A 12,031-nucleotide genomic window follows, 5' to 3' on the forward strand; every position below is an offset into this window, starting at 1 on the left:
CAGCACTCTTTATTAACTTCCTGTCAAGATAGCTGGATCACATTCTTGCTTCACTTCAACGAAATGCAACCAACATCAACTGCACATCAGTTCTGTGCCAGGCGCTGGGCTGTGTGCTAGAGAAAACAATACCAGGCAACATTTACTAAGGGCTTAGTATGTGCTAAGCACCAAACACATCCAGGAATCTCACGCATCGTCAGAGTGAGGCTGTTATTTAATGTCTCATTTTGTAGGTGTGAACAGAGGGGTCTGATGACTTGCTCGTGGTCTCAAGGTAAGTGAGCACAGGGTCTGGATCTGAAGCTGACCAGTCTGGCTCCAGAGCTTGGGCTCCCACCCACCATCCTGCACTGATTCTTGGATAATAACGAAGGAGTAAGACACGGTCCCTGTCCTCCAAGGACAGTCCCCTGGGGAAAGACACTGTCTATTGACAGTAATATCAAGTCAGGCTTTGGTCATTACCCTAATAAAAGGTCTAAAGAGGGCTTCCCTGGTGGTGCAGTGGTTAAGAATCCGCCTGCCAATGCAGGGGACACGGGTTCGATCCCTGGTCCGGGAAGATCCCACATGCCACGGAGCAACTAAGCCCGTGAGCCACAACTACTGAGCCCAAGAGCCGCAACTACTGAAGTCCCGCGCCTAGAGCCTGTGCTCCACAACAAGAGAAGCCACCACAATGAGAAGCCCCTGCTCGCCGCAACTAGAGAAAGCCTGCGCGCAGCAAAAAAGACCCAACACAGCTAAAAATAAAAAATAAATAAATAAATAGATTAAAAAAAAAAAAAGGTCTAAAGAATTATTCGGATTCAGAGTAGAAGTGACTATTTCTTTTTTTTTTTTTTTAAGAATTTGCATTTCTTTTCTTTCTTTTTTTTTTTATAAATTTATTTATTTATTTATTTATGGCTGTGTTGGGTCTTTGTTTCTGTGCAAGGGCTTTCTCTAGTTGTGGCAAGCGGGGGCCACTCTTCATCGCTGTGCGTGGGCCTCTCACTGTCATGGCCTCTCTTGTTGCGGAGCACAGGCTCCAGACACGCAGGCTCAGTAGTTGTGGCTCACGGGCCCAGTTGCTCCGCGGCATGTGGGATCTTCCCAGACCAGGGCTCGAACCCGTGTCCCCTGCATTGGCAGGCGGACTCTCAACCACTGCACCACCAGGGAAGCCCTGAAGTGACTATTTCTGAAAGCGTCAGGGAAAAGCTTGCTTGGGACCCTTTTTTAAGCTGGGCCTTGAAATGGAAGTGATAGCTCAGTAGGTGAAGAGTGGTTTATCTGCTGAGGCAAGAGCAAAGTTGCAGAGTCCTGCAGCTGCTGCATGGGAAGACCAAGGATGGTCCTTCACGTGTGGGGAGAACCGGTCTAGCTTAGTTCTCTTCCTTAGAGACCTGCCCCCTCCAGCCAGAAGATCTCTGTTACTCTTGACAGCCAGCTAGATTGTATAAATCTGTTCCCAACTCCTTGTTCGACGGCTTCAGGTTGGTAGTTTGAAACTGGTCATGGGCACCATGAAATCAGGGCTGCCCCTGCCCAGCCCTGCCCCCAGCAGTTAAACATTTACCAGATCACCACTGCCCAGAATAACCAAGTCATTCATTATTTCATGCTCTTTACTCCCTTATTTTGTGACTTTTTAGATGTCTTGTCTCCTAAACGAAATTCTTTTTTTTTGATTCATTTTTTTATCCTTTTAATATATGTGGGATAGTAAGTTGTTTTTTTTTTTTTTTTTTTGCCTCACCCCAAGGCATGTGGGATCTTAGTTCCCCGCCCAGGGATCGAACCCACGCCCCCTGCATTGGGACCACAGAATCTTAACCCCTGGACCGCCAGGGAAGTCCTTCCTAAACTAAATTCTGAATATGTCTCTAAGTATTTCTGTGACTGCAGACAAATATCTATAATTCTCTGAGCCTCAGTTTCCACATCTGTAAAATAGGGAGTGATTGCTAAGGTGTCTTCTACATAATTTCATGATCTTTAGGACACAGGCTCCCTATTACATTTCCATCTGATGAGAGCCCAGTAAAAAGGTGTTCTTAGTGGTTATTTCCTAAAGGGAGGGAAGTATCTGATCTGATTCTACAAAAGATTAGCTTGTCTTAAAGTCTTGATTCTTTTTTTTTTGAGGAATTTTTTTGAGGAAAGCCCCTAGTAGAGCCTCTTTGGGCGTCAAAGGTTATTTTCCCCAAGTCAAATCATCCATCTTCAAGGATGATTACAGTGAGAAAGAAAGTTAACAAATTCCTTCAGGACTGAAAGGAGAAACAGGTTTGAAAAAAAACCAACACAACTCTGCTATGAATATCAGATTTGCAATGCCACTACACAGTGCTTATGTTAAAGAATGTGTTTAGTTACCACAAATTAATTACTTCAACTTCTTGTGAAGCAAGACAGTTAGAAATAAGTAAACAACTAAAATTAAATAAAATAGGGGCTATTTATGTGGAAGAACAAGGCATATTTCAAGCAATTCTTCTTTTAAGGGGGAAAAAGTATGGTGAAAGTATTAAAAATGGGAAAGTTTGTAAAAGTAAATAGAGAAAGAGAAGCCTGAGATTCCGAAAGGAAAAATCTTGATTTCTTTTCTAGGGTGTCTGAACTGGCGTTAGTATATCATAGTGGATATGCAGAGTAGGAGGAAATGAGGTTAACAGGAAATATTTCAGAAAAAATTCAGTGAGAAAAACTGAATGAAAAATTTATAGTCGAGAGTAAAATATGTTCAGGAGGAAGAAAAAAACCTTAAGAAATAATGAAGAAAATGTCTGTAAAGCACTCTGAATTCCTCAGAGGAAAGCGCTGACAAACATCTCCAGAAGCACGTTTAACAACAACATCTGTCTGTAAAAAATGCAGTTCCCTGCCACACTAAGATTTCAGAAGATCTCTTGAGACCTGAAATCATCTTTCTCAAGAAAAAAAAAAACCTCTGATTAGTTTTCTCAGGAAAACATGGAGTCATTTTGAGGGTTTCTGGTTGCTTCTCTCAGTACAAGCTGAACACCTGTTCAGCTGGGGATTTCTCCTCAGAAGGAAGTCTACCTCACAAACCTACAGCGTGTTACTCCATAAGCTTTCCCTTAGGAAAATTCTAGAAGCAATCTGTGGTGATGGGAGACGTCAAAGTCTTCCTTCTGCTAACAGATTTCCTCCACCGCCGGCAGTGAAGCTGGCACCCAACAGCACGCTGGGACACACAGGGGCGGCACTCCTTCTGGAAGCCCCCGAATCTGTCCCCTTGGTGAGCGTGTCCTCGGGGAGAAGGAGAGGAGCCCAGGCAGGGCATGGCTCCTGTGAAGGCCACCGTAGTCCTTGCCCAGACAGCAGAGGGCATCGCTCTCCCCGGGCAGCCTCTCTCATCTGCAGGCAAAGTCATCTCTCAAGATGCTGGAATGAAAGCCCTTAGTAGAGCCTCTTTAGGCGTCAAAGGTTATTTTCCCCAAGTCAAAGCATTGTTGTTTCTTGCTGGAGATGACATCTGGATCTAACACTAAACGCTTGCTACTTATTTGATGCCTTCGTCTGACTGTTAGAATGCAAAATTGAAAACTACATGTAATTTCCCTGAGCTAGCCGAAGGGACCAGCAGTCTCTGCCAGCCAGCCCCGATCTGCACCCCATCCCGTCCCAAAGTGGCGTCAAGCAGGCAGCTGTCATGTGTGGGGCATGCCCTGGGGCAGGCCTGAGACTCCTAATAGAACAGAAATCTGAGGAGAGCAGGGCACTCCTATTTCTCCTCCCCCAAAGCTACACATCTCAGCTCTGAGGATTTTCAAAGGTTAAGTGTCTGATAACACTTCATTTTGTTCAACCTTTATTTTTCTGCATCCATCCCTCCCCTCCATTCCTCATAAGCAAGTAAATATTCTGGTGTATGACCATCCATTCTCTATTCATACAAAATACATCTGTGAGTACGTATGTATGTATGTATGTATGTATGACACCAGGTCATAGTATGCATGTCTCTGCAAACGTGCTTTTCCCACTTAATTATACATCATGGGCTTCCTTCCAACTCAATAGATGGCAGACTTGAGTCCTTTTAATAGCTGCATAGTACTTCCTAATAATGAATTCATCCTAATTTATTCAGTCATATCCCTATTGATAAACATTTAGGATGTTCCCCCCAAATTTAACAAAAAAAATGCATACTATTGAATACATATCTTGGTATTTCCAAAGCATCAATTACCAATAATAAAAAAGTAGAATGAAAGGATATTTGTGTTTTCAAATGCGCTTGATGTTGCCAGACTACTTTATCAAAGGTTTAGAGTAACTGAAATTCCCATCAGCAAAGCACAAGAATGCGCCTTACTCACATTCTCACCAGCACTAGGTTGTTACCCCTATTAAAAGTTCGCCAATCTGAAGAATAAAAAATGGTATCTAATTGCTCTAATTTTCATCTCCTTGACTCACGGTAAACCAGAGCACCCTTGCACGTCTGTTAGCCATTTTGATTTCTTTCTTTTACCCTCTAGTCACACCCTTCACCCATTTTCTGTTGCGTTGTCGGTCTTTCCTATCTACTTGTAGGAAGTTCCTGGTATAGTATGATAGTAACCCTTTATCTGTCAGATGTGCTTGAAATATTTTTCTACTCTAAGATTTGTCTTCTGTTTTTGGTATTTTTTTATGCACAAGATTTTACTTTTACTTCTTTCTGTCAAAGTAAAATATGTCTCTTTTTATACAGAACGCTTGATTTCCCACCCTTACTTGAAAAAAAAGATCTATCCCACTCTCACAGCATTCCTTATTTTAATGTTTGGCAGTGTTATTTACAATACTAATTTAAATGTAGAGCTAGGAATAAACACTAGAAAAACTAAGGTTATACAATGAAATGTGTGTGTTATAAACCTTGACAATGGAAAATAAAATAGCATGTACTAAGAGTCAGGGAATGGGAAGAAGTATAAAAGTACTAAATTTGTTTTAGATGTGTCTCTAGAGTATAGCATGCGGTTGGCTTTTGCTCTGTAAACCAACCTGAAAGTCTTTTTGTCTTAATACCTAAATTTTGCTCATTTATATTAATTGACGTGATGTATTTGGCTTTGTCTCTGTAATATTTTGGTCTTTACTATTATTTATTTATTTATTTTTAAGGATAGTTGATTTACAACATTGTGTCCATTTTCAAGTGTACAGCTAAGTAACTCAGTTGGTTTTTCTTAGCTTATATTCCATTATAGGTTATTACTAGATGTTGAATATAATTCCCTGTGCTATACAGTAAATCCTTGTTGCTTATCTATTTTATGTAGAGTAGTCTGTATCTGTTCATCCCATACCCCTTATTTGTCCCTTCTTCCCTCCCTCTCCCCTTTGGTAACCATAAGTTTGTTTTCTATGTCTTCCCACAGAGTTCTTTGTTCTTACTCTTTGCACGGAGCTTTGTCTACACTATGTGTGGTCGACGTGCAGCTTCGTCTTCTGGGCTGCACGGTCTTCTCTCCATCAGCCCCTCCCACGTTTCTCAAGTGCTCTGCATCCTTCGCAGCCCTCCTCAGGCCTCAGCACCACCATGATGCCGTGCTTGTCCATCCCCAGCCAGAGAAGAAGCTCTGTTTGATCTTCCGTAATCATTTTGTGGGTCAACTGTTCCCTTGCGCTATTACATTAAAATCTCTGTCTCTGAATGTGACTTTAAGCACTTGAGGGCAGAGACTATATTACTTACCTCTTTTTGTCCCTGTACGGGCTTGAAACAAGTGTGTTCTCGGTAAATTATTGACTGATGTGTCACTGGGGGACAAATACTTCATATACCCTCAGAAAGCCTCCAGTGCTAGATATCAGTCCAGTGCTTTTCCACGGAAAGGCTGTAGTAGGTAAGGGCTGCCTCACACTGCCTCTCTCAATTCTGCCTGTAGATTATAGAGTGCCCTGGGCGGACTCAGTTCCACGTGGATGGCTGTACGTACAACGGCACATCTGCTGCGCTCCTTGCCCTAATCACGTGCACACTTGGTGATGTCTAGATTTGGAAAGCTAGTGTTTTGAAAAATGTGTTAGAAAATAATTTCCATATTCAAATTTGATCCGTGCTGCCTTGACCCTTTACTGCCTTGACACGTACTAAGCTGAGGGCCGGTGGCTCTGGGCACACACGCCGAAGGGAGACCCATCCAGCCACTCTTGCCTGGCACCTGTGTGGGTCTCCCAGTGGCACTGAGATGTCAGTTGTCATCTCAGGCCTCATCTGCTATCCCTGGCTGACCCCTGCCCCTCCGAGAGAGCCCGGGGCTCCCTGGGGGTTGTGCAGACCCACTGCTGCCACTGCCCGTCGCCCCCTGTGTGGTCCCTGTTCTCCACGGTTCCTCCCTCCATCTCTCCTGCTCTGGAGAGTGAAGGAATGGAGAAGTGGCGAGCTGGGGTAGAATCTGGGGCCGGGAATGGAAGGTGCTGATTCCCTCGGCACCAGAGAACAGCTGTGGTCATCGCAGATAACACCACGAGCAGAGATGCGATAATATTAGAGTAACCGTGTGTATTCTGGGTCAGGCCCTGTGCCAGGCACTTCACACAGAGTGATGGCATTCCGTTGTCACGAGCTCCCAAATAGGCGGGTACTGTGATGCCCACAGTAGAGGCAGAGAAACTGAGGCTCGTTGAGGGTCCAGGACGTCATCCCTGATCTGTTTGACTCTGGAAGCCCGTGTTTCTTGCACTGTGCCATGTTGCCAAGAGAATATTTCTGACCTCTTCACTCCTCCCCTGCCGTGATCCGAGAGAAGAGGGTCTGCTGCAGCTCCACGGCCTCCCCGCAGTCACCTAAGCCTCCCAGAAGCTGGGACTGACGGCTGTGTCTAAAGACTTTACAGCAATGTCAACTGGAGTCCATGGAGGGTGGGGGGCACAGGCAGGATGGTAGCAGTAGGAGGCAGGGCACAGACAAGCTGTGTGACCTTTGGTGAGTTATTTCATCTCCGGGCCTGGCACGCAGTAGTTTTATGCAAGCAGTATTTGCTATTTTTTCTCCTCCTCCTTCCCCTCCTTGCTGTTACTGTTACTCCTACTACCAACAACAGCAACTCTCAGTGTGCCTACTTTCCTCCCAGAACCAACTCCAACTTCTCAAACTCTTAACGCGATCTGTTTCAAAATGTCAGACTAAACTCCATGCCATTCTTCCGGTTACACACAATATTTTCATTCAGGCGCAAATAAAAACAGAGATCACGAGAGTAAAATTGCTACGACCCTTCAAGATTTACCAAAGGCCTTGAACCCAACGAATGCCACCGAGCCAGGTGTTCCTCTCCCATAAACCCCTCCCTGGGGCAAGATGGCTAGTTTAGAAAGCGTAGTAATTCTTTTAGGTCAGAGCATATTGTAAATAGTTTGCTCAACAGGCTCAACTAAGCTGAAAGATTCAACATGTTTTCCTGGAGTATCTGATGCCTTCCTGGCCCGAGGGTTTGAAACCTCCCAAGCCATCTCCCCATCCTTGGACAGCAACCCTCGGAGTCCATTCTGGGACTCAGACGGGCTCAGTTACTGAGAGCGGAGCCCCATCTACCTTGTCCTCTGATCCAAGTTTTTCCAAAAAAGGCCCTCTTCTTGAACATCAAGACTGAATCCTGAACCATCTCCTCTGGGACATGTGGGACCAGGCAGAGACCTCTGGAACTAAACAGCACCAAGTCAGGTCCCACCTCCTCTGAGTCAACTTCCTCCTGTATCATGGGGCTCTAGACATGTGTGCAACACGCCCAAGGCTTAGGTTGCTCCAGAACCCAGCTCAGCAGGGCTGGGATGCTGACTGACTGCCTGACTTGACTGATGGATGCGGGTGGTGTTACAACCTGCTTCGGGGCACCGGGCTACAGGCTTTAATCACGGACATCGCTCCTCATCAAGTTCCCTTCTCATTGCTACCTTTATCCTCTGATTGCAAACTGGAAGGATAGAGCACAAGTGCACAATGCCTGAAGGTTCTGAATGTGACTTCCTGGATTTGAGCCCTGGCTTGGCAAGGTCTTCACTGGTATTTACATATGTATGCGTGACTGTATGCATGCATGCACGTATGGATGTGTGCATTCATACATTCACTCACTCCACTACTTCATTCTAATTTGTCATCTTAGTTAAATGCAGGGCTTTGAGTCAGAAAGGCCTAAACTGAGTCCTGGCTTTGGTTGCGTGTGACTCGGCAGGGGCTACCTAACCTTTTAAGTTCTGGGTTGTGGATAACTGCTATTCTGTCTACCAACCAGCCATCCTCTGCCTGACCCCCTAACTCACTCTCTCCCCCACCCCTCTTGCTTAGCTCGGTCTCTCCTTTTGTGAACTGCCCCTTCCTCGATTCCAACCACATGGTCCTCTGAGAACGACCATGTTATTAAATCTCCCAGTCCATCCTCTGACCCAGCTACAGCTGAGGGGAGGGCACCTGACCGGTTGGGTCAAATCCTTGGGATTTTTGGCCTTAGGAACAAAGAGTGTTAAGTCAGTCTTTCCCCAGTAGCACAAGCTATCACATGTAAAACTCAGAAGCTCTTTCCGCCATCTTTCCGTGCCGCCATAGTGGTGCCCATGAATGTCCTGGCTGATGCTCTCACGAGTATCAACAATGCCGAAAAGAGAGGCAAATGACAGGTTCTTATTAGGCCGTGCTCCAAAGTCACTGTCAGGTTTCTAACCGTGACGATGAAGCATGGTTACATTGGCGAATTTGAAATCGTCGATGATCACAGGGCGGGGAAGATTGTTGTGAACCTCACAGGCAGGCTAAATAAGTGTGGGGTGTTCAACTCTAGATTTGATATGCCACTCAAAGATCTAGAAAAATGGCAGAATAAACTGCTCCCATCCCATCAGTCTGGTTTCATTGTACTGATAACCTCGTCTGGCATCATGGACCATGAAGAAGCAAGATGAAAACACACAGGAAGGAAAATCCTTGGATTCTTTTTCTAGCATGTATGTAATACATACATGCAAATAAAATGCCTCAGAGGGGGGAAAAAAAAAAACCCAGAAGCTGTGGGCCACCACCATGTTTCACACCCTAGGAGAAAACTGGCCAACGGAGAGAGAAGAATGAAGCCAGTGGCCAGAGGAAAGCATATCCCAGTGAGAGAGTGAGCAAGGTGCCTGAGAGGATCAGTGTTCTGGAGGCTCAGCTATGTTCCCATCGTGGGTTCTGGTGAGACAATCCAGTATCCTTATAATAAATCTGCCTTTTGCTTAAGTTCATTCAAGTTGGACATTTATTCTTTATCATCAAAACGGTCCTCATAATGCACTGTTTATCTCATCTATAAAAGGCAATAGATAATAACTATAACTATCTTCATGAGGTTTTGATGAAAATTAAATGAAATAATGTATCTAAAATGCTTTTGCAAAATGCCCGGAACTTGGTGAGCACTGAGTAAATGATGCTGCTGGTGGTTGGTGTTTATCACCAACTTTCTGTGAACATCTCAGGGGCCAGGAGGTAGGTTGCGTCACCAGTGACAGGCAGATCCCACCGCCATTCCTAAATAAGCACCCCCTGCATGGGATCAAGGAGAAGCAGGAGGCTTCCCCTCAAGTTCTCAGGTTCTGGGGTGTAGGCAGGGCCAATCAGCAGAGTTCCTGTTGTCAAGTCCCACAGTGACTTGTGGCTGCATCCCCTTCTGGCCCCCAGGCCTTGGGGAGGTGGAGAGGGGTTACTTGGACAATCACAGGGTCTCCACTTGTAGCCAGTCTCACTTGGCAGGTCCAAAGTATACCAAAGTACCTTTTACCCACTGGCCCACATGCTAAACTCTGCTGCCAGGTCCCGTTATTTCCATTCCCTCCATCTCCTTTTCTACTCTCCATGGCCCCCTTCCACAAATCCTTTTCCAGGATTAAGAGCTTATAACAAGAAGGCTCTTATAAGATCCTTATATAGAGGTTTCAAAAGCCAAGCAAGTGGTAGGAACAACATCTGAATCCAGACATTCTAATACCAGAGTCTTTGCTTTTTGCCACTCCTCTATGTTGCCTCAAATATTGGATAAAAGACACATAAGAATCGTATCAGGCATGTAGTAATGATGCTCAGTAAATGGTACTGATCCAGAATAGCCCACCCGCCCTGTTCTCCTTAGGCAGCCCATGTGCCTCGGGCCCGCCATAGTATCAGATGTCCTAGAGGCCCAGAGCAGCAGCAGGACAAAAGACACTAAGTGGAAGCAGTGCCACCACCCCGAAAGCACCAGCTCGTTGTGCGAGACCTCTGGAAGCCAGATGTGATTATACTGCTCTTCAAATAATGCTTTACTGAACCGCTCCCTCCCTGCTTGCTCTGCCCTTGGCCTCCTGGTGAGTTTCATTACATCGTCCATCATGATCTTTCACTTAATTTTTTAAAATTTATTTATTTATTTATTTATTTTTGGCTGCGTTGGGTCTTCGTTGCTGTGCACGGGCTTCCTCTCATTGCAGAGAGCGGGGGCTACTCTTCGTTGTGGTGTGCGGGCTTCTCATTGCGGTGGCTTCTCCTGTTGCAGAGCACGGGCTCTAGGCACGCGGGCTTCAGTAGTCGCGTCGTGTGGGCTCAGAAGTTGTGGCTCGCGGGCTCTAGAGCGTAGGCTCAGTAGTTGTGGCGCACGGGCTTAGTTGCTCCGCAGCATGGGGGATCTTCCCGGACCAGGGCTCGAACCCGTGTCCCCTGCATTGGCAGGTGGATTCTTAACCACTGCGCCACCAGGGAAGTCCCCTCTCTGAATTTTAAATGTATTTTAATATTTAAAGACAAGGTTGTTTGAAAATATGCAAGAATCTACCCATAAATCTTAGATACATAAGGCTAGCACCTGTAACAAGTACATCTCAGGACACTAAGAAAAATGAAGCAAATGTTGCACACTGAGTGAACCCACCAAACAAGCAGAATCGGGTTCTCGTGCAAATCTTCAGGAGCTAGAAAAAATGCCCAGGACTGAAGCAGGACCTTCTCAGGTGAGGTTGCGGAGAGCTGTTTTCAGCACTGTGGGGTGCTCGAACATGAGAGCCAAAAGGAAAGTAATGGGAGGGATTCTGGAAAAGGAACACATTGCATAAGTGTAACGACAATGTTTTCCAGACCACAAATCTGAATGTAAACTCTGATGATTATGAATGTGTTTTCAGGGACAATGAAGCAGCATAGTTGAGAGCGTGATCACCCAGGAAATCCAAGGCATAAGGTTGTGAATATATATGAAAAGAAACAAGGCACAAACATTGATAAGGCACATAAAAATAACTGAGGCAATAAGGGAACACAAATAGAAGAGATCAAAGTCATTGAAAATGCATTAAAGTTTAAAAAGACTAGACCACAGATAAAAGAAAAAAATCGTGAAGATGTGTGTCCAAGAAGGTCCCTTGTAGCATTCATGGAACAGAGTGGTCACACGTCACTAAGGCCACGTGCAAAAGAGGAATAAATTCCTAATAAGAACACTCTTAAGACCGTCCAGGGTCTACCACCCCTCCTTAGCCAGAAAAGGTCCATTTTGTGGACAGGCACACACTTGTTAAGTATGTAGAAAATAGGTTTTTTCCAGAATATTCTGGACTACGCTGTCCCAAACTAGGATATCTAAAGTCATTCCTTTTCTCACTGAAGTGCCTTCCCCCAGCCTTGCAGGGTGGAAATGGCAGGAAAGGATCTCAGTCTGGCCTCCATTCTCAGATAGTCTATCGCTTGCCTGGATTTCTGGATTACTCCTAGCTGGTCCCTGGCCCCCCTCCAGTCTTATCTTCCTCCAGTTCATCCTCTTCTTGGCCCCAGGTTTCTTAAAATACAGATCTGACCCCATCCCGACTCTTCTCAAAGGCTGTCAGTGCCTCCTCATTCACCTACAGAAAAGTACCCAACATCCTTGGGAGAGGACACATTTGTTCCCCATCCTTTCCCTTTATCTTTCCCGTTCCTACCCACCCTCCCTCCCTCTCCCTCTCTCTCTCTCTGTCTTTCTTGCCTTCCCACTTTCTTTTTGGGTTATCTCTTCAGATTTCCTAGCCTTTCACTCTGATAATA

The 12,031-nt window shown here is 45.3% G+C and overlaps 1 protein-coding gene and 1 pseudogene across 1 annotated transcript in view; one reads left to right on the forward strand and one right to left on the reverse strand.

Moving 5' to 3' along the window:
* GRIN2B (glutamate ionotropic receptor NMDA type subunit 2B) overlaps positions 1 to 12,031 on the reverse strand; it is a 409,459-nt gene that overhangs the window by 52,075 nt on the left and 345,353 nt on the right. The gene's annotated exons all lie outside the window — the stretch shown is intronic.
* On the forward strand, positions 8,563 to 8,949 carry LOC137775405 (small ribosomal subunit protein uS8-like; annotated as a pseudogene).

The sequence above is a fragment of the Eschrichtius robustus genome, chromosome 13, assembly GCF_028021215.1.
Source record: "Eschrichtius robustus isolate mEscRob2 chromosome 13, mEscRob2.pri, whole genome shotgun sequence".
NCBI lineage: Eukaryota > Metazoa > Chordata > Mammalia > Artiodactyla > Eschrichtiidae > Eschrichtius > Eschrichtius robustus.